Genomic DNA, 23,828 nt, shown 5'->3' with positions numbered 1-23,828 from the left:
TGATTACTCTTTCATATATCTTCCTCTATGGTTTAAAATCTTAGGCAATATTTAATACTGCAATATTGAAAATTATTTTGAGAAATCAGTTGCATATATAAAATTCTCAAGTATTCATCATCAAATATTCATCTGGAGAAAGACTAATTGCTCAAACTTGACCTCTCTGTCATTGTTTTGACTTCGTGGGTGGGAGGCAGTTGACAAACAGGGATTAGATTCCCAGCTTCCCTGTCAGCTTCTCGACAAAGCCCACCAATAAGGGCAGTGGTGGTGACACACGCCATTTCCACATCAAGTTAGTAAGAAGCAGTGAGTGAACCTTTCCCCCTGCTCTGTGTCAGGGTGCCCACGTGATACAGCTGAGCACAGGGCCCTGGGAAGCCATGTGATAAATATGACAGAGCTGCAAGATGTAAGGAGCTCAGATCCCTGACAGATTGGAGGAAGCCACTCACCCAACAGGAATGTCCACGTTAGACTTTACCTGAGTAAGAAATAATTTTTTTAGATTTTTATTTATTTATTTGACAGGTAGAATTACAGACAGTGAGAGAGAGAAAGAGAAAGGTCTTCCTTCCGTTAGTTCACTCCCCAAATGGCTGCAACAGATGGAGTTATGCCAATCCGAAGCCAGGAGCCAGGTGCTTCGTCCTGGTCTCCCACGCGGGTGCAGGGGCCCAAGCACCTGGGCCATCCTCCATTGCTTTCCCAGGCCACAGCAGAGAGCTGGATTGGAAGAGGAGCAGCCGGGACTACAAGCGGCGCCCATATGGGGTGCCGGCGCCACAGGCAGAGGATTAGCCTAGTGCACCACAGCACCAGCCCCAGAGAAATAAATTTCTGTTGTGATTGAGCTGGTGCACATTTTCCAGTTTGTTTTACAGCAGCTAGCATCATCCTTCCTTAAAAAAAAAAAAATCACTCTTATTTTAAGCCAAAGTACATAACTGTCCTTAATGGTACGAGCTTAATTTCTGACCCTAAAAACAAACAGTACAAGAGAACAACGTTATCTGTTAACTGAAAATGTCTTTTTTAATAATGGAGCATTTATTTTTAACAAAAAAACTCTGACCTTCCTATCAATGTTATGCCTCCAGAACATTCTGTTGCTGACTCAATATTATTTTATTTATTTACTTTTATTCTAGAGGCAGAGAAAGAGAGAGAGAGAGAAATAGACAGTTCACATCTACTACTTCATTCCCCAAATGTCTACAACAGCCTGGCTGGGCTGAAGCCAGGAACCCAGAACTCAATCCAGGTCTCCCATGTGAATGACAGGGACCTAACCACTTGAGCCATCACTGATGCCTGTCAGGGTTTACTTTAGCAAGAAGTTGGAACTGGGAACCTTGAGCTGGAAATGAAGCCCAAACAATCGTGGGTTGTGGGCACCCTAATGGTAAGCCAAACATCTACCTCCCTCAAGTTATTTCAGCACATGACTTACTATTGATCTACATTCAATGCTCTACAATCATCTTCTCATACTCCTAATAATACGCTAGTGATACTCTTAGCACAGTCTCACAATTCCTCAGTTTCCTCTTTAATAAACTTTCATCTCTATTCAAGACACCCAGTGAGGCAGGCTATCACTCAAATCTGTTGATTACCAAGATATAATATGCTAATATTCCCTGCCTTCTTCCTTTCCTCCTTTGTCTTGTGTTGAACATACTGTTTCACTATTACGAATTCTAGTATTTCACTCCAATGTTGTCATCCACATCTACTCTTCCAATCATATATTCTGGAAGATCACACACCCCAAAGGCTATTCTGTTACATGCTTAGCACAGAAACATCATATTGAGACACTTGATACCCTTGAGCTACAGGTCTCTGCAGAGAAAAGAGAGTTCTGATCTAGGATGAATGAGTACTGGAAAAGCATTTCTGTTCTCTTTCTCCAATTCTTTCTACACTACTAGGCAGAGTGCTTTATCCAGATGACCACAAGTCAAGAGTAGCATCTCATTCTTGTTTCCATGTGGGAAGGACATCTGGCTCAGAGTCCCAGGCCAGCTATTTTTCTGAAAACAGACCTGGAGATCCACATCGACAGCTTACTGTTTCCTGTGCTGAATGTAGCTTAACGGCTGGCGCCGCGGCTCACTTGGTTAATCCTCTACCTGCAGCGCCGGCACCCCAGGTTCTAGTCCTGGTTGGGGCACTGGATTCTGTCCTGGTTGCTCCTCTTCCAGTCCAGCTCTCTGCTGTGGCCCGGGAAGGCAGTGGAGGATAGCCCAAGTCCTTGGGCCCTGCACCCACATGGGAGACCAGGAGAAGCACCTGGCTCCTGGCTTCGGATTGGCGCAGTGTGCCAGCCGTAGGGGCCATTTTGGGGGTGGTGAACCAACTGAAAAAGAAGACCTTTCTCTCTGTCTCTCTCTCTCTCTCTCTCTCACTGTCCAAATCTGCTTGTCCAAAAAAAAAAAAAAAAAAAAAAAAGAATGTAATGTAACACAACTGTTGCCCTCCCTGGCACCAGTACTGCTCTAAATGAGTTTAAGGTCTAAACTCATGGGGTTGTTTACGTGGGTTTAAAGTAGGGTTTATTGAATAATTTTCTGAGTCAAGATGGATCTACTCTGCCTGCCCCAAGAAAGCACACAGGAGGTCTTGTAAATGGAGGTCAGAGGTATGTTACCAGTCTCTGATTCTTATCTGAGTCCTGGTCTGATCAGGACCCCAAGGACAAAGAAGGACAAGGTACAAAATAGTCTCTTTTCTGAATATATGGTCTCTTGGGAGACACAGGTATGAAACCAGTGGCTATATTAATATATGTATGAGTATGTATGTCTATGCATGCATGTGTGTATTAAATATGATATTGGAGGGTGGGTAATTGGCACATAAATTAAGATATCACTTGGGACACTCACATCCCATATCAGAGTGTCAACTCCACTTCCTGCGAGGCAGCAGGTAATGGTAAAAGTACTTGGGTCCCTGCCACCCATGTGGGAGACCCAATTGAGTTTCCATCTCCTGGCTTCAGCCTGGCCAACCCTGGCTGTTGAAGTACTTGGAGAATGAACCAGTAGATGGATGTCCTTTATCTCTATCTCTGTTTCTGTCTCTTTTCCTTTCTAATAAATGAAAATAACATTTTCAAAAAATACAATATTGACATATGCATTCATTGTGTGGAAACAAAGAAAAAGAAAACCAATGAAATAAAATTCCTCTTGGCAGGAATGACTGGGGAATAGGAAAGAAGAGAAGATCAAGAAAGCCTTCTGAGATGCATAACTTCTGAACTGAATCTGCAGGACATGGAAGAGATAGCAGGCAGAAAAGAGAGGAGGGCTCACCAGGCAAAGTGACAACCCAACCAAAGTATGCAGTCACAGGGAGGTCATGCCACTGCTAGGGATTTTCAAGTGTGTAGACATGACAAGATGCTTGTCAAAGAGAGGTAAAAAGATTTCAGGTTGGAGAAACAAGTAGAGACCAGACCATGAAGACTTTTAGAACTAAATTTCCTCCAGCTTTGGTCGTGAAACACTACTAAGTTGTAGAATCAATTTAGTGAGTTATGATCTTTTTTAAAATGGAGAACATTACAGTATTTTGCACTTTGTAAATCTGGGTATCGTTTCCTCAAATTAGAAAGGTTGGTACTTGTGTGGATTTGCTTACTGGCTTGTTAGGTAAATGTTTTTCTTACAGCAGTTCTTCTCCTGTGGGGTAACCATGATGATGAAGACATCAATGTAAATGCATGTTTAGCTCAATTCCAAGATAGATACATATAGAAATATTTATAGATGCATATGTCTGGGTGTGAATACACAAGGGTTAGTATGTCAACATATATTTCCATGCTTTGTTGGCTGAGAGAACCACCTAGAAGAGAAGCAATGATACCCCAGCGACAAAAAGCATGCCTCACCATCCACATTTTGGTTTCTAGCGTCATTTTTCAATAAAAGAGATAGGGCCTTAGAGAAATCACTGATTCTGGGACTGGTGCAGGAAATGTACAAAATGAAATTGGGGGCATCTTCCAGTGCCAGAAATCAGGTAGTGCTACAAACAGCACAAAATATTCACACACCACATGAGCATGTCAAAGGAGCAAATAAGTCCACAGAAGCAGCTCCCAAAGGCCAAAGCTAAAGCATCTAAGCAACAGAATAAAGTAGCTGTGGGTTATAATCCAAAGTATAAATACCCATGAGGGTTGGGGGTGGGGAGAAGGAGAGGGAGAGGGAGAGGGAAAGAATAATAAGTCTCCAGCACAGAAGAATTCTAAGTGATTTATGTATGTATTCCACTTCTAAGAAAGGTAGAGCTTGACTCCTCACCCCTTAGGTTAGGGTTGTACATGGTCACTTCCTTCCAAAGAGTGTCACTTTTCCTGTGTGGAAATCATTCTGCCTTTCCTGTTTAGTCATCTTCATACCTCCAGACAATTTTGCTATAAAATGCCTTAGGCTGATAAACACTACCTCGGCTAGATGGTTCAAGTTAACATCAACGTGAGATGACATGTTGACAGACCTTGCCTGATATAATGCAATGAGAATGGTAGATTACCTCTGTTGTCTTCTTCCCCCAAATCAAAACTGTAAGTCTAATCATGAGAAAAACATCAGGCAAATTTCAATCATGGAACATTCTACAAAACACTTAATTGTAACTCATGGGAAATTTAAGGACTTAAAAAAAAAAAAAAAGATAGAAAGTCTGAGAAGCAGTCCCAGCCCAGAGAAGTGTATGGTGACATGATGACTAAAATGTAATATGGCATTCTGGGACAAAAAAAGAGATATTAGGTAAAAAAGGAAAAAACTGTGAATACAGACTTTAGTTAATGATAATGTATCAGTATTAGTTAGCTAACTTTGACCAACATTCCATCACAATGTAAGATACAATTAATTAGAGGGGGTTGGCATTTGATTCAGTGGTTAAGATGCTCCTTGGGATGCCCACAGCCCATTTCCAAGTGCCTGGGTTTAGTTCTAGCTGTGCTTCTGATTTCAGCTTCCTGCTAATGAAAATTCTAGGAGGCAGCAGATGGTGGTTCAAGTACTTAGGTTCCTATCACCCATTAGGCAGACTTGGATAGAGTTCCAGGCTCCTGAATTCGGACTGCCCTGGCACTGGTTGTTGTAAGCATCTGGAGAATGAACAAATGGATGAGAGATACATCTCTCTCTCTCTCTCTCTCTCTCTCTCTCTCTCCATCTCCCTCTCCCTCTCCCTCACTCCTTACCCCCAATATCTCTTTCTCTGTCTCTCAGCTTTTCACATAAATATCACATAAATAAATTAGTAAATACATAAAAATAATAATTTAAAAGATATAATTAACAAGGAAAATTCGTTATGGAGTATTTGTAAACTTGTGGTACTATCTTCAAAACATTCAAATAAATCTAAAGCCATTTTAAAATTTAAAACATTTCTATTCAAAAAATCACAGAATGTAGTACAGAGAGGAAAAAAATCAAGGACAATATTTAACATTATTCAAAAAATTAATACATCACATTGAACTAACAATAGAGCAGATCTGTTGTGGGTGTCTCAGCCAATGCTAGGATAGAATTTAACATTTATAATAATAAAAATAGGTTCTCCTCATTTAAGAATCACAAAAATTTTTCAGTATATTCAGACTTAAAAGATTATGGGGGGCCGGCGCCGCGGCTCACTAGGCTAATCCTCCACCTAGCGGCGCCGGCACACCGGGTTCTAGTCCTGGTCGGGGCACCGGATTCTGTCCCGGTTGCCGCTCTTCCAGGCCAGCTCTCTGCTGTGGCCCGGGAGGGCAGTGGAGGATGGCCCAGGTACTTGGGCCCTGCACCCCATGAGAGACCAGGATAAGTACCTGGCTCCTGCCATCGGATCAGCGTGGTGCGCTGGCTGCAGCGGTCATTAGAGGGTGAACCAACAGCAAAGGAAGACCTTTCTCTCTCTCTCACTGTCCATTCTGCCTGTCAAAAAAAAAAAAAAAAAAAAAGATTATGGGGAAGTGACATGCATACAAAATTTCTGCTGTTCTTTGGGTTAGGATTTTAAAACCATTCTTCAATGAGAGTTTGTCATCAAGAACCTAGGAGACTATAAGGCAATACCAAATTTTCTAAGCTAAACTAGTTGAGGCACATTTTAAAAAGCTAAGAGCTTGGATTCTACTTTGTATGATATTTGCCAAATCACTAGACACTTCTGGGCCCTAAGTTTCTCTATTCAAATAATGAGCAAAGTAATCTTGAATAATCTCTAATATCCTTTGACTTTCAACTTGTCTTTCATTCCAGTCAATGCAGTGTGAAAACTCAAGAAATACTTTGAGTAGGTATGCAAAGGATTTGGGTTACAGAGTAGAAACCAATCTATCAACAGTAAGCACTGATTGGCCTGGATGGGCCAATTTTCTGGAATCTTTATTAATAATGTAGAACTGTATGGTTTTTAATGGAATTAAAAAAAACTTGCTTATTTGTTTGAGTAGCAAAGGGATAGGGAAAGAGAAAAACAGAGAGAGTTCCCATCCACTGTTTAACTCCATAAATACTTACAATGTCTGAGACTGGGCTGGTTGAAGCTGGGAGCCAGGAACTCTACCCAGGTCTCCTACATGAATGGCAGGTACCCAACTACCTAAGCCATTACTACTGCTTCCCAGATTCTGCTTTGGCATCAAGCCGGAGTGAGGAGCTGGCAGAGCAGGACATGAAACCTAGTCACTCTGATATAGGACATGGGTGTTTCAATATCTTATTTAACCACTAGGCCAAATGCCTTCATCTATCAGAAAATAACTATATACCTTGTTTGCCCCTAAAAGCCCAAGAAAGAAATAGACAGCAAAATTTTAAAAGCTATCCAAGGAATATTTCAAAACCCTCGCTTCTCAAGTAATATTTGGCATTAGTCTAAAAATCAAATGTTCACTTTTCAGAGTGTCTTAGGTCTTCAATTAAAAATGAAGTATAATAAAGACTCTGATCCCAGTTTGATGTTTAACTGCTGACAATTTCAAAGTCCTACCACACCCCCCTTACCCCTTCAGCCCCATATCTGGGCAAGTTGATAAGAAAGCCCAGATGTTCCCTTCTTTAACACCAGTGAAGTTCAAACCACATAAGTGTGGCACACACATGAAAGCCCTCACTCACTCCTGGCTACCTCCCCAACTTAATAAAAGCCAAGCGAGTCATTTTCTGCTTCCTAAAGCCAACTTTGGACCTGTTTGGGTGCCTGCCCTGCTCTCTTCAGAAAGCCTCACCACGTGCATAGCACACCTTTTCATTTCCTCTTGGCGCTGTGTGTCATCAAAACCGACGACCAGACTGATCTGGGTGGAGTCTCATATAATGCCACAGGATGATTTCAACAGGGGAAGATGTCTCTCACTTTGTTCTCATGAATCACACTAGAAGAAATCATTTGTCTGGTGCTGTGGTCTGAATGTTCGTGTCCCCTTCAAATTCCTCAGTTGAAATACTAACCTCTCAGGTTAGTAAGTCCCCAGGTAACTTCTCCAAGTGACTAAGACTCCAGGTGACTCCTGCTCATAATTCCTGTGCCAACTCACAAATCGTTACTACAGGACAGTACCTAGAGGTAAAACAGGATTGTAAATCATGTTCTTTGGAAGGAAGAGACCAATCTGCTTTAAACACCCAATTTGGTTTTTGGCATAATTTATTTAGTTAGAACAGGCATTAAGATTGAAAGTCCATTTCTGTCTATTAATAAAGAAACACTACAAGGTCCTTAGTGGGTTACAGATAGTCCATTAATGTAAGTTGAGGGGCCGGAGCCGTGGCTCACTTGGTTAATCCTCCACCTGCAGCACCGGCATCCCATATGGGTGCCAGGTTCTAGTCCCGGTTGCTCCTCTTCCAGTCTAGCTCTCTGCTGTGGCCCGGGAAGGCAGTGGAGGATGGCCCGAGTACTCGGGCCCCTGCACCCACGTGGGAGACCAGGAGGAAGCACCTGGCTCCTGGCTTTGGGTTGGAGTAGCTCCCGCCATAGCAGCCATTTGGGGGGTAAATCAATGGAAGGAAGACCTTTTTCTCTGTCTCTTTCTCTCTCACTGTCTAACTCTATCTGTCAAATAAAAAAGAAAAGAAAAGAAATAATGTAGGTTGGATTCAGGGCAACCAACCAGTGCTGAAGGCAAATATTTCCAAGGGTCTACCACTTGAAAGAAACTCTGCCAATGAAATGATTAGATTAGCTGTTAACTCTCAGGATTCTTTTTTTTTTTTTTTTTTTTTTTTTACAGGCAGAGTGGACAGTGAGAGAGAGAGACAGAGAGAAAGGTCTTCCTTTGCCGTTGGTTCACCCTCCAATGGCTGCCGCGGCCGGCGCACCGCGCTGATCCGATGGCAGGAGCCAGGAGCCAGGTGCTTCTCCTGGTCTCCCATGGGGTGCAGGGCCCAAGCACCCGGGCCATCCTCCACTGCACTCCCTGGCCACAGCAGAGGGCTGGCCTGGAAGAGGGGCAACCGGGACAGAATCCGGCGCCCCAACCGGGACTAGAACCCGGTGTGCCAGCGCCGCAAGGCGGAGGATTAGCCTAGTGAGCCGCGGCGCCGGCCAGGATTCTTAAACCAGTAAAGATCACAGCTTCATTTTAAGTCATCCGAGTGTGCACATTACTTGGCATCTTGTTTTGTAACTCTATTGCAGGTGATAATAGAAAGCTTAATTTATACGTCAAAGTTTTTCCAGTTTGTATGTTATGTGTCACATGAGCTATTCTTAAAAATCTTCTTGAAAGCCTCATGAAGATATTTCTGTTGAGGGGAAAATGGAGCAAAATGCTTTTATGCCAGTCTGCTATGAGGAGGATACCTTGCCATAGAAAGCAGAGAGTTCCCTCATTAATATTGCTTAGCCCTGTAATGCTTCAATTTTCAGCTGGGTTCCAAATAGAAGACGTCATAATAGAGCTGACAAAGCGTTTCTATGAGGGTAAGAGTCATCCATGTCTGAAGTGGCTCCACTGGGATTATCGTATTACATTTGTGGAAAACCACCAACGCAACCCAGGCGACACTCAGGTTGGCCGTTGAGAGTAATATATAGTTGTCTGGTGCTGAGGTCAGACTAATATGGATAAGAAAGAAAAATGCTTTGAAAAAAAATCAAAGAAAGAATGAAAGGAAAAACAATATTCCCCTTGTTGGTTTGTTTCCCAAATTGGGACCAGTCCAATATGCACACCCCGTTGCTTCCTGCTGGCATGCTCTGGGGGTAGGAATCAATCCGCCCTTTGTAGATATTAAGAAATTGTGGAGGCATTAAGAAGAACACTGAATGGATGCAATGTAGTTAGAGACAAAGGGTGTAAGTGATGTAGAGGAGGGGTCAAGAGGAAAGTTGGTTAAGTCTTGAGGAAACTGGTGTCCTATTGGATGGATGGAACAGCACGTGGGGAACCTCAGGGCATCCAGGAGACCACCCCACAGCTCGGAGGTTACTTTTGGTTCTACTACTCTTAATGATTTATTCCGCCAACCAGAAGCAAACAGCAGATTTCATGTGTGACTACATTTAAAAGGGACTTCTACAAAATTCTTAAAATGCAATGCTTCTTAAATGTTTCATTCTGGGCCGGCGCCACGGCTCACTAGACTAATCCTCGCCTGTGGTGCCGGCACCCCAGGTTCTAGTCCTGGTCGGAGCGCCGGATTCTGTCCCGGTTGCTCCTCTTCCAGTCCAGCTCTCTGCTGTGGCCCGGGAGTGCAGTGGAGGATGGCCCAGGTCCTTGGCCCCTGCACCCGCACGGGAGACCAGGAGGAAGCACCTGGCTCCTGGCTTCGGATCGGTGCAGCGCGCCAGCCTCAACACGCTGGCCGTGGCAGCCATTTGGAGGGTAAACCAAAGGAAAAAGGAAGACCTTCCTCTCTGTCTCTCTCTCTCTCACACAGTCTAACTCTGCCTGAATAAAAAAAAAAAAGTTTCATTTTACAATAAGCTTTATGTGTGTGCATTTATGGCTGACTCATTCTGCATCCCATAGTTAGGATATACCAAAGGACTTCACAAAGTTCACGAGAAAACAGAATCAAAACAGAAGTTAATGTTGATGCAAAAAAGTTTTTGACATCCACACACAATATGCATAATGTGTATTTCCTATGAACTTGTTGAAGATTCTTTGTGTTCTTCCTATGCCTTTTAGCAAACACAAGTCCTGTATGCATCTTGTCTAATGTTCATATTAGACCTAGCTACAAAGTTGTTTTAACCTTGAGATAATTGTGACTGTTAAAGGCTTTACTCCACACTAGAGAATAAAATGGAGAGGTATTTTTTTTTTCTTTTTAAGTGAACAACCAAAACATTATTTCGCTAAAGCAATAAACCTCAACTGTAAATCATACCATGTAGTAAGTAGGTCACTGGAAACTAAAATGATATCAGATGTAGTCTAGGATTTCAGTTTAGCAAGATTATCTTTTGTAATTGCTATTAAAAAAAAAAAACAACCATTTTTCACTAAAAGCTTGGAGGAATGTTAGTTTTTAAAACCAAACAGAAAATCCTTCCTCTCATGACAAATACTATTTATAAAACTGCATCAGTTCACCTTCCTACTATAGTAAAATTGTATAAAGACTCTTGACTAAAAGTTGCATGATAAAGCCTCTGCTAATATGGATTTTCGATCAGGATTCACAAGCCACTGCTAAAAGTGCTGTCCCACCAAGCAAGCAAATAGTGAATGAGAAGTGAATTCTGTAGAGAGAGAACAGAATTCTCTACAGAATTTCAGCTGAAGAGGGAATGATACAGCTAGAACAGGACCACCTATGAATAAACGGGCCAGCCCCTGGGCATTTCAAAAGAAGACACAACCAGATCATCTTCCCGAAGGAAATGCACCACATCACTTATTCAACAATCTTGCTGTACTCCCTCTCAAACACTGAACTGGGCCTGGCATTGTGATGCAGCAGGTTAAGCTGTTGCCAGCAACGCCAGCATCCCATACAGATGCCAGTTTGTGTCCTGGCTGCTTTACTTCTGATCCAGCTCCCTGCTAATGCACCTGCTAAAGCAGCAGAAGATGGCTCAAGTGCTTGGGCCCCTGACACCCATGTGGGAGACCCAGATGAATCTCTTGTCTTCATCGCGGCCCAGCCCTGGCCAGTGTGGCCATCTGGGAAGTAAACCAGCAGAAGAAAGATCTCTCTCTCTATCTCTATCTCTCCCTCTGTATCTGTAACTCTGTCTTTCAAATAAATCTTTATGAAAAAAAAGTTGAATTGGAATCTGAGCAAGACTTTAGATCTAACTATACATTTATAAAGAATAGAGGGATGTTATATGACACCATGCAGATCCAATCAGCAAATTCTATTTATGGAAAACTACATGATAACCCAGTTTCTTCAGCAAATAAATTACAAAGCATTAAAAAAAATGAAGGGTATATTACATAGTTTAAGAGACAGTTAAGAGAGATATTCATCACAAGGTATGTTCTTAGAGGTATCCTGACTCAAACAAACCAACCAAAACATAATGTGACATACACTTGTATGACACAGCTGGAAGCTGACTGGACATTTTATCATAGCTAAGTAAACATTGTTACTTCTGTTAGTATTAAGAACACTATTTTGGCTATGTTAACAGAGGGAGAATCCTTGTCTTCAGAAACAAAGACAAGCATTTACAGATTTTTAGGATTCTTTTTTTTTTTTAGATTTATTTATTTATTTGAAAGTCAGAGTTACAGATAGAGAGGCAGAGGAAGAGAGAAAGAGAAGTTTTCCATCTGCTGGTTCACTCCCCAGATGGCCATAACAGCCAAGGCCAAGCCAGGCCAAAGCCAGGAACCAGGAGCTTCATGCAGGTCTCCCGCATGGGTGCAGGAGCACAAGGACCTGGGCCATCTTCCACTGCTTTCCCAGGCGCACTAGCAGAGAGCTGGATTGGAAGAAGAGCAGTCAAGACTTCAACCGGCTCCCATATGAGACACTGGCCCTACAGGCATTGGCTTTACCTGCTATGCCACAGCACCAGCCCCTTAAGATTCATTTTTATTTGACAGAGCAGGTACTTTCTGAGATTATTTGATCCTGGAATGCTATTCTCCCCACCCTCTACCCTACCCCCTCATCATGTCTCAATGATACCTTGCACATATCTCTATCTTTACACCTATATATTGCTCAATATCTTTTTTTTTTTAATTTTTTTGACAGGCAGAGTTAGACAGTGAGAGAGAGAAACAGAGAGAGAGAGAGAGAGAGTTATAGACAGTGAGAGAGAGACAGAGAGAAAGGTCTTCCTTCCGTTGGTTCACTCCCCTAATGGCCGCTATGGCTGGCGCTGCGCGGATCCAAAGCCAGGAGCTGGGTGCTTACTCCCAGTCTCCCATGCAGATGCAGGGACCCAAGCACTTGGGCCATCCTCCACTGACCTCCTGGGCCACAGCAGAGAGCTGGACTGGAAGAGGAGCAACTGGAACTAGTACCCAGCACCCCAACCAGGACTAGAACCCGGGCTGCCAGCACCGCAGGCAGAGGATTAGCCAAGTGAGCCACGGCGCCAGCCCCAATAATCTTTTTATGTGCGTGTTACTACTAGACTGAGCACTGTAAGTTTAGAAATGATGCCATTATTGACTTGTTTTCTCTAATGCCTGACACAGGGTGAATCAATGAATGAGTGAATTCAGGGCTGATTCATTAAATTAATATCTTAGTTTTAGCTATATATGTTTACCGCTGCCAAGAGTTTTGAACTCTCCAATAAAAATACTAAGTAGTGTCTGATTCACAAGCTACAGAATTACCATGCCAGCTTTCATCCTTGCTGTTTTGGCTATGTCTTCCTCCAAAGATACAAAAATTTATAGTCATAATAGCTAACCTTTGTAGCCTACTTCCTATACACCAGGCCCTGATATGAGCATTTTATGTATTTTAAATCCTATCTCCACATCTTTACGATGCAAGATCTGGTATGATCATCTCATTTTAGATGATCTGAGGCACAGATACACGGGAAAATGTCCACGTTCTCACCTGATAAGGGGCAGACCTGGGACTCATGTCCAAGAGGTCTGGCTCCAGAACATTCTTGCTAGACCAGGGTCACCAGCCTTGGAGATAACTAGATTCCTGCCAGCCTAATGGCCGTGAACTTCACAGAAAATGTCAAGTCTCGGTCTTTGTGGTTCCAAGCACCTGATATATAAATGGTGACTTTATCTCAATCAAAATAAATTCAGAAATAAGCACAACGTTTGGAAGATGAATAATTGGTATACAACATCAGAATAATTTAAGATGTTCTTCAGATGTTTAGTTGAGCCCATTGAGTTGCTTCCCATTTAAGTCTAGCTATGTTGCCCAGCTGGTTAACGAGTGCCATTTCTCAGGATGAGATCAGATGTGGCATTGACCCCACGCATAAGACATCCATCATCCAACTGGGAACAAACCCGCATTCCCAATTCAGCTCTTTCCTCTTGCTGCCTCTTGCCACCACGTGGGTTCTCCCTGTTTGGAATCATCATGGCTAATCAAGGTTACAAAACATTGGGCATTCTTCCTTTGTTTCAGGAATGTGAAGCTGGCCAAAATAATTGTTGAAAAAAATATCCAAGATATAATTGGATAGAAATTTCTAAAACCCCACCCACTCCCCCCCCCTTTTTTTTTTCAAGGAAGAAAGAGGCTGATTGACTCCAGTATTCTTGGCTAGGCCATTACTCAAGCCACAAATACTCCAGTTATCCAGTGAGTCAGTGGCCTTCAACCACACTTTAAATAAAAGCCATGTATTATGATATTTTTCACGTTTTTTACTCCCAACTGTGTACCCCATGAATGCTAAGCTATTGTGATTTTTTTCCCCATTTCTTCCTGCCCCATCCATTATTGCAAGAGGACTCTTGCTTGTTTCCTACTAGCATTCAAACAACAAACTAACATTTTTTATCTACTCACTTATTTATTTTCATTTGATTTTGAGAGACACAGAGAGATCTTCCACCTGCCAATTTACTTCCCAAATACCCACAACAGCTAGGACTGGGCCAAACCAAAGCCAAGAGCCTAGAATTCAATCCAGGTCTCCTAAGTCGGTAGCAGGAACCCTAGTACTTGAGACATTTGCTCCCACCCAGGATATACATTAGCAGGAACCTGAATTGAAAGCAGAGGAGCTAGGACGCAAACCACACACACTCATATGGGATGTGGGCATGGCAAGCAGTGACTTAACTGCTGTGGCACACATCTATTCCACAACAAGCTTTCAGGTTAACTCAATTAACAGCATCTTGCAGTCTATCCTAATCCTATTCTTTTTATTCTTTTCCTCAGTTTTACATTTTTCATTATAGTATAAATACATCCATAGCATTTTAGCCATTTTCAATTGTGCAGTTCAGTGGCATCATGTACATTCCCATTTCTGTGCATCTGTTGCCACCATCGTCTCCAGAACATTTTCATCTTCCCAGACTGAAACTTGTGCCCATTAAACACCAACCCCTCCCCCACCCCAGTTCCTTGCAACCTCCATTCTATTTCCTGTCTCCATGAATTTGTCCTTTGCTGTTTGAATGGTTCCAATAAATGTGATAATTATTATAAGGGCAGTGGGTTGCTGAAACAAGGAGAGGTCTCTGTCTTTGTTCTTAATTATCATTTTTAAACTTTTGATTATTAAACTTGTGAATGAACCTTACTCTTGACCATGTAAATCCACTTGCTCACTACATTTCCTTCAGTACATTTTTGTGGTCATTAATATAATCAAGTAGAAAAAAAAGGGGGTCTAATTAAAGATAAATTTAGAGTGTGCTGGAGAAATAAGTTGCACCATTGGTTTGCAATTCTATGTATTTCAGTGGCATCTCTGTTCATGGGCAAGGTCAATCATGGATAATTAAGAACTTTTGAGGTAGTCAACTGATTTTCTGTAAATCATGGTTTTTTTGGTTTTGAAGATTTATTTTACTTATTTGAAAGGCAGCATTGTGGGGAGAGAGGGGGAGTGGAAGAGGGGAGAAGGGAAGAGAGAGAGAGACAGAATCTTCCATCCACTGCAACATTTGGGGCTGGGCCAGGCTGAAGCCAGGAGCCAGGAACTCCATCTGGGTCTTCCATGTGTGTGGCAGGGGCCCAAGGGCTTAACCTGCTGGCCACAACGCTGGCCCCTTGATCATGTTTTTAAATGAAGAACTTTTTCCTTTCTCTGATGTCTTCAGGCTGGCAGTTCAGAAAATAGGCAAGATGGTAACCCTCAGAAGGGAACAACTAGGGAGAATTAAGTACTTCATAGCACCTGGGGGCAAATGGCAAGGCAGAAAAGACTCCTCTGTTTTCAAAGCTAAGAGGGCAGAGGGCAAAGTGCAGCAGGAAGAGGCCCAGCAAATCAGCGGGGCATGGACGCAGGTCCTGGAGTTCCAGTGGGGGGAGGAGGAGGTAGCAGAGTTGAACAACAGTGACTTGGGGCCTTGGATCAAATTTCACAAGAAACAGTCCTTTTCTGGATCTCACAGAAACAGGGGTAAAACATACCCCTATTCCCAACCCTCCGACACTCTAATAAAGTAATGATTTCGAAGGGAAGGGAATGGAATGGTAGGGGAAAGGATCACCTAGATTTAGTGGGCAATGTGATATGGCCCAACAATGAGTTCTAAAGAACCTGATTGAATAAAACACCTTTTAGCATCATTGGTGAATTGTTCCAAAATATTTCTTTCATCCTCAAATTTCACTGGGACAACCATACACACACTTAAGATCCTTGAACAAATATCCTATACATTTTATGGAATCTATATAACACATTAAATAGAATGCATACATTGGGGCCGGCACTGTGGCATAAAGGGTAAAGCCCTAGTGCCGGCATCTCATTTAGGCTCTGCTTTGGGTCCCAGCTGCTCCATTTCTGATCCAGCTTTCTGTAATGGCCTGGGAAAGCAATGGAACATGGCCCAAGTCCTTGAGGCCCTGCACCCGCAAGGGAGATCTGGAGGAAGATCTTGGTTCCTGGCTTCAGATCAGCTTAGCTCCAGCTGTTGTGACCAACTGGGGAGTGAACCAGTGGATAGAGGACCTTTCTCTCGCTCTCTGCCTCTCCTTCTCTCTCTGTGTAACTCTGACTTTCAAGTGAATAAATAAATCTTTGGGGGAAAAAAAAGAATGCATACATTATACATGGCGTGTGTGGGTGGAAGTATATGAAGAGAACTAAAAAGTGAATTAGCAAGTGATCCACAGCATATTGGATGTTATTCTCTTGTTAGGCAAAATATGGCCTTGGTAAAGTCCTCCATAAGATAAGATGCCAAACATAGATCACTCAGTTGTCCCACAAGCCCTGTAAAAAAGAAGGAGAGATGTCCTGAGCACTCTCCTGGTGGGGTAATTACAAGGGACTTTCTAAAACAACCATCCCTGCTTACCTTTCTGCAGTAATTATCCTCTCAGGGAATGGGGTCTGTCCTGAGGTCCCTCCATCCAGACCTCCAATACCTCTCTCTGAGGAAAGCAGTCACCTTTCCTTCTAGCCTGGGCCTGAACTATTTCAGATTGTATTGCTCAGGGCTCTGAAACCCAGAAACAGAGTAGAGGAGATTGTATGGAGCCTTAAAACTCCTTTCCAGCAACAATTCCAAAAATTTCATTGATTTTGAGAATGGCTAAAATCCACAACTGTTTGCTGGTTGTGTTTGACAGGCAAAGAGACACAGAGACAGATCTTCCATCCACTGGTTCGCTCCTCAAATTCTCAGAATATCCGGTCTGGGCCAGGCCAAGTCAGCAGCCAGAAGTCAATCCAGATCTTCCACATAGCTAGCAGGGACTCAACTACTTGAGTTGCCTACTCCCAGGGAGAATACTAGCAGTGGAATTTACAGTGGAGACAGGACTTGAACTCAGGCACTCCAATATGGGATGTGGATATCCCAAGCAGTCTCTTTTTTTTTTTTTAACTTTTTTTTTTTTTTTTTTTTTTTTTTTTGACAGGCAGAGTGGACAGTGAGAGAGAGAGACAGAGAGAGAAAGGTCTTCCTTTGCCGTTGGTTCACCCTCCAATGGCCGCCGCTGCAGCCGGCGCACCGCGCTGATCCTGGCAGGAGCCAGGAGCCAGGTGCTTTTCCTGGTCTCCCATGGGGTGCAGGGCCCAAGCACCTGGGCCATCCTCCACTGCACTCCCTGGCCATAGCAGAGAGCTGGCCTGGAAGAGGGGCAACCGGGACAGAATCCGGCGCCCCAACCGGGACTAGAACCCGGTGTGCCGGCGCCGCAAGGTGGAGGATTAGCCTATTGAGCCACGGCGCCGGCTCTTTTTTTTTAACTTTTATTTAATGAATATAAATTTCCAAAGTACAGCTTATGGATTACAATGGCTTCCCCCCCATAATGTCCCTCCCACCCGCAATCCTCCCCTTTCTCACTCCCTCTCCCCTTCCATTCACATCAAGATTCATTTTCGATTCTCTTTATATACAGAAGATCAGTTTAGCATACATTAAGTAAAGATTTCAACAGTTTGCTCCCATACAGAAACATAAAGTGAAAAACACTGTTTGAGTACTAGTTATAGCATTAAATCTCAATGTACAGCACACTAAGGACAGAGATCCTACATGAGGAGTAAGTGCACAGTGACTCCTGTTGTTGACTTAATAAATTGACACTCTTGTTTATGGCATCAGTAATCACCCTAGGCTCTTGTCATGAGCTGCCAAGGCTATGGAAGCCCCCTGAGTTCACTGATTCTGATCATATTTAGACAAGGCCATGGTCAAAGTGGAAGTTCTCTCCTCCCTTCAGAGAAAGGTACCTCCTTCTTTGATGACCCGTTCTTTCCACTGGGATCTCACTCGCGGAGATCTTTCATTTAGTTTTTGTTTTTTTGTTTTTTTGTTTTTTTTGTTTTTTCCCAGAGTGTCTTGGCTTTCCATGCCTGAAATACTCTCATGGGCTTTTCAGCCGGATCCGCATGCCTCAAGGGCTGATTCTGAGGCCAGAGTGCTGTTTAGGACATCTGCCATTCTATGGGTCTGCTGTGTATCTCACTTCCCATGTTGGATCGTTCTCTCCTTTTTTTATTCTATCAGCTAGTATTTGCAGATACTCATTATTTATGTCCAAGCAGTCTCTTAACTACTGCACACAGTTTTATAGTAAATATACAGGTAAAGAATAATTGACACCTAGGTATAATTTTTTCATAAAATACATTTATCATGTCCAGTGCCGCAGCTCACTAGGCTAATCCTCCACCTACGGTGCTAGCACACCGGGTTCTAGTCCTGGTCAGGGTGCTGGATTCTGTCCCGGTTGCTCCTCTTTCAGTCCAGTTCTCTGTTGTGGCCTGGGAAGGCAGTGGAGGATGGCTCAAGCGCATGGGCCCTGCACCTGCATGAGAGACCAGGAGGAAGCACCTGGCTCCTGGCTTCAGATCAGTGCAGTGTGCCAGCCATAGTGGCCATTTCGGGGGTGAACCAACGGAAGGAAGACCTTTCTCTCTGTCTCTGTTTCTCACTGAATAACTCTGCCTTTCAAAAAAATTTTTTTTAAAATACATTTATCATGAACATTTTGACGATCTCTGCCCTCCACATGCATAGATTTCAAAGTTTTTTGGGGTACCAAAATAAACATATCTTTCATTCCAATTCCCTGAACATTTTGAGGTACCCTCATGTTAGCCAGAATCACCAAACACTTGCTGAAATACATCAGAATCTTGAGAAGACACTCACCAATCAAGCTAAAACTACACAAGGGTGAGATGGTGAAGTCAACCAAACTTGGAGCGCTTCATCTGTTCAGGCAAAACCACTGTTAAGCTCACTTCAAACATCTTGGACTGAGACCAGAAAAGCTGTTTCTGCCTTCTGGGATTTTTTTTTTTCTTCCTTATCCTAGCATCAAAATGTAACCACAAAGGGAACACAACAGCTCAAATCCCAAATGTTGTTTCTCTGTTAGCTCCAGCTGAGAAATTCATCACATCCCAATTTAGTAGCTATTCTCTTTCAAGTCCTGTAAACATCAACTTAGACACAAACAGGCAGTGCAGGTAGTGAGAAACTCAAAACATCACCAGCACCTCCTGGGCAAGCTTCCTTTCTCTGCCTTTCCGTCACACTTGAAGGAGCTGTGCACGACTGCCAGCCACACAACAAAGCACACTGAGGCCTTTCATGGAGAAACGTCCCTCCTGCCTGCCCTCTCCAACTACTGTGCATGCTGCTGCAGGCTGTGAGCCAGTGATCTGGCTAACAGCAACCTGGTACTTCGGGGTGACTGCCCATTGAGAGGAGAGGCGAGAGGTCATTGGAGAAGAAATTCTGCACAGTTAAGTGTCTTGCTCAGCGGGATGTAATGAGTGTCTGATTCACCATCCAGAGCTCAGTTGTTAAAGATGGGTTATTAGAGAATACAACACGAGGAGCGTTGGAAGAGAGGAGAAAATCTGTGTTTTGTCCTGCCCAGCTCTCTGACTGCCTGCTTCTGACTTGTGCTAGGAGAGCAGGGACCTAGCCCAGCCCTGGGCTTGTGGGCATCGTCACAAAGCCCGCAGCCTGAGCTGCAAGACTGAATGGTGATGTACCAGGTGCAAAGCAACACTTTAAACGCGTTCAATGTTTAAGTTATTCCGCTCTCCTGAAGCGCTTTGAGAAGTAAAAACATTGGCTTTCACTACTCTTCGTGTATTATATCTCTGGGAAACTGGGTTAACCAAAGACATATATTTGCTCATGTTTTTCGTCTGAGTTCTGTTCATTTTAATTCCTTGAAGGATAGAGAACAGAACCTTTCTATGGTCTCTACTGGCAAAATATTTGCCCATCACTCTAAACCAACTTAGCCCTTTTCCTTTTCTTCCCTTTTTTCTTCCTTGCCTGTTCCTCCGATATCACAGCTCTTGTCTCCTGTTTTCCATCCTTTCTGTTCACTTCAACCTCTCTCTTCCCTTTTTCTCCCAGTTTCTATTTCACAGCTTAGGCTTTCAAGACATCTCACTTGTTATAGGAGAAGCAGCAGATACTTACTGAAGGAATGGATGAGTGGGTGAACCTGCCATCCAGACAACCTGGGGCTGCTCCCGAGACACAAGGTAGAAGAGCCAGGAGGAGAGTCATGGAAAGGAGAAAGAAACACAGAAATCCCTTGGACAAGACGTGGCATTCTGTCAGAAGAAAAATAGAGCTCAGCAGGGAGCGGAGGCTGGCCAGGTCCCTCTGCCCTTTCTCAAGGAAGGAGAGCAGAGGAGCCTGGCTCAACTGAAATAATTGACGAGTCATGCCCAGCTGCAAGAAATGAGCAGGCAAGTAACAAAAATTCCTAAAAAAAATGACCCAAAAAAGGGCTTATTCCAAACCGAAGTTACCAGTTGTACAGGAAAAACTCATTCATGGATTGGAACACAGTGGTGTTCATCTCCTGAAGAGACAACAAAGAACCTCCCATGTAGAACCTGTGTCCCTGTGGCCAGACAAAAGACAGGACTAATGTGAAATGGCACAACTGAAAAGAGAAGGACCACACACAGCCAGGAGGCCACCAGCACACAGGTCCTCCTGTATACACCCACATAGAACACAGAGCGTAGGGGCCGGTGCTGTGGCTCACTTGGTTACTCCTTGCCTGTGGCGCCAGCATCCCATATGGATGTCAGTTCTAGTCCCAGTTGCTCCTCTTCCAGTCCAGCTCTCTGCTGTGGCCCGGGAGAGCAGTGGAGGATGGCCCAAGTGCTTGGGGCCCTGCACCTGCATGGGAGACCAGGAAGAAGCACCTGGCTCCTGGCTTCGGATCGGTGTAGCTCCAGCTGTAGTAGCCATTTGAGGGGTGAACCAACGAAAGGAAGACCTTTCTCTCTCTCTCTCTCTCTCTCTCACTGTCAATTTAAAAAAAAAAAAAAAGTGGACATTCTTGTTTAAAAAAAAAAAAAACACATAGCGTATTCGATAGTGAGAAGCATGCACTGTCCAAGGAGGAAAATCTATTCCTTTTAGTTATCTCATTGCAAGGCAACTCACTTTATCTTTGTGTCCTGAGCAATGGCACAAGTGGACAATATCAAAGGATCAGGGGGTTATTTCTGCCCGTCCTCTCTGTGTTTCCATACCACATCCCAAATTCGAAAGATCAACAAAGCACCAGTTTACACAGATACTGACAGCAAAATCCATTCCAGGAGATCCGATTTCCCTCCCTCATTGTTGCTACTTCTGGCTCTAAGATCCTACCCTTCAGCCATATAAAACAGGGCCTGTATAGGAGGCATTAGGGATGAGGTTAAAGGGAAAGATGGAAAAGTGAAGAGTAAATGGAAAAAGAAGTGTCATGTGTCCCCCATGTCTTTTTTTTTTTAATGAAGACGCAAATGAAAAACAAATATGTAAAAATATTTTGGGGGGCTGGCGCCATAGTTCACTCAGTTGATCCTCCGCCTGTGGCACCGGCATCCCATATGGGCGCCGGATTCTGTCCCGGTTGCTCCTCTTCCAGTCCAGCTCTCTGCTGTGGCCCGGGAAGGCAGTGGAGGATGGCTCAAGTACTTGGACCCCTGCATCCACATGGGAGACCAGGAAGAAGCACTTGGCTCCTGGCTTCGGATAGGTGCAGTGCGCCGGCTGTAGCAGCCATTTCGGGGGTGAACCAACGGAAGGAAGACCTGTGGGAAGCAGGGCCCGGCTCCCACAACATGGCGCTGAGAGGGAGTAAACAAATTTTACACAGCGGCTTCGGCTGCTTCATCAATTTGACTAACGAGCTGCAGGAGCTGATCCAACCTCTGATTGGAAGAAAGCGGCGTGCTCAGCGGGGGGGGGGGGCGGGGGGGGCGGGGGGGGCGGTGGAGCACGGATTGGTGGAAGAGGACTATAAAAGGGGACTCAATTGCACTTTCTAGGACAACTGTCTCCGGCCTTGTGGAGAGTTCGGGGGGTGGTTTGGTTGGAGAGTCGGTTGGAGAGTTCGCTGGGAAGCTCGTGATTTCTCAGTTCTTCTCTTTGCTTGTGCTTGCTTTACTGTAGAAAAAAACGACTAAAAGGGGATAACAGTGTCCGGTCCAGTGCCGCTCCTCCGTGAGCGGAGAGGAGTGACAAAGACCTTTCTCTCTGTCTCTCTCTCTCTCTCACTATCTAACTCTGTCAAATAAATTAAAAAAAATTTTTTTTGAAGTTCATTAATATAAATTTTGTCTTGGCAAATAAATGTGACAAATCAGGTAACCCTATGGCATAATCCCCCCCTTTATATTTACTTCTCTATAATATCCAAAAGACTTAGAAAATGGCTCCACATAATTCCTCAAATGTTTTTCTTCCAGGCAGCATATGATATTGACAACTGTTGGTTTTATTAAATCTCAGGTCAGCTTCACAGGTTTTCCTGTGCTGACAATAACTTGCAAACACCAAGCTTTCATGGAAGGAATACACTTCTATCACTACCTGGTTCACTACCTGGTTCTCCACTCCACATCTTTACTCATCCTTGGCTTCTAGGGTACATCTGAAGAAAAAGTTGAATAGTCTCCACAGGAGAGTCTGCCCTGCAGTTGGTGGTTAACTAGTAACTTTTTTTTTTTTTTTTTTTTTTTTTTTGACAGGCAGAGTGGACAGTGAGAGAGAGACAGAGAGAAAGGTCTTCCTTTTGCCATTGGTTCACCCTCCAATGGATTTGGGCCATCCTCCACTGCACTTCCGGGCCACAGCAGAGAGCTGGCCTGGAAGAGGGGCAACCGGGACAGAATCCGGTGCCCTGACCGGAACTAGAACCTGGTGTGCCGGAGCCGCAGGCAGAGGATTAGCCTATTGAGCCACGGCGCCGGCCTACCTAGTAACTTCTAAAAAGCTGTGTCTCCAAAGAGAAACCAAGGTGTTAATCTCACACTACTGTGACTATAATTTAGGTAACTCCATTCTAGGCCAAATTAAGCCGTCATTTTCCTTCTCAAAATATTCAAAGTGCTTTACAGAGACGAGCAAACTAAACCTCTCAAATCTTTTTTGGAAGATGAAAAAAATCATACTTGCTTATGGAAGGGCAAATGTTTTTCTCCTCTGTTCATTCTTCTTTGTTTTTAGTGGTAAAAACAGAGGCAACAGCTCCAGAATGCAATGACATTGGAAAGCAGGTAGGAATTAAGCCACGCTGGCCCACAGCTTCTCAGTGCGTGGACAAGGATGACCCAGAGATTTTCCCAGAGAACCATTCTGGCTGGTGGTGGGAGTCTCAGAGACCTTGGACTCCCAGACCTGCTGGAACTCAGTCCTTTATTTAATTGTTCCAATCTCAGCGTACATTTCAACATTCTGGGCCTTTCTTCTCCCTGCAATGCTGGCAAATTCTGTATTTTCTTGTGTTAAATTTGAAAGCTACTCCCATCCCCCAACTACACGCTATGTGTTCCTCGGGGAGGAGGGAGAGAATCTTTTGAAGAATAGATCAATTGTCCTCCAATACTTTCTCTTTCCCCAACCCTGTCCCCAAATACTCCCATTTATTCTCTCCATATTTTAGCGTCATTAAAAAAATGCTCTAAGTAGAGTTAATATGTTCAGTGCCTGGGAAGCTTGGAGAAAGGGTCTAAGAGAAAGAAGAAAAGAGGAAGTGCGAGCACATCCCATAAATTGTTTCAACATTCATGCTGAGAGATTATGAGCAGGCAGAAAACAAAAGGGCCCTATGAGGGATTTAAGAGATATATTGTATTCGGTTCTGCAACTCTGGGGTTGTTACAAAGGGTTCTTTAAATATTTCTGATGGGAATGAAATGAATTATGGCTCAGGAAGGGGAGGAGGATGTAAAAGGGCAGGATGTCAGGTAAGTGG

General features: G+C 43.7%; 1 long non-coding RNA gene across 1 annotated transcript in view; it reads right to left on the bottom strand.

The window, feature by feature from the left end:
* LOC138845172 (uncharacterized) overlaps nt 1-20,198 on the bottom strand; it is a 48,306-nt gene extending 28,108 nt beyond the window's left edge. Inside the window, exon 1 of the long non-coding RNA XR_011381978.1 lies at nt 20,039-20,198. This is a non-coding gene — a long non-coding RNA (uncharacterized lncRNA). The remainder of the gene's footprint in view (nt 1-20,038) is intronic.
* Nucleotides 20,199-23,828: the final 3,630 nt, after the last annotated feature.

Source organism: Oryctolagus cuniculus, chromosome 14 (assembly GCF_964237555.1).
Source record: "Oryctolagus cuniculus chromosome 14, mOryCun1.1, whole genome shotgun sequence".
NCBI lineage: Eukaryota > Metazoa > Chordata > Mammalia > Lagomorpha > Leporidae > Oryctolagus > Oryctolagus cuniculus.
The sequence above is the reverse complement of the archived record's forward strand: the minus strand, read 5'-3'. Positions and strand labels throughout refer to the sequence as shown.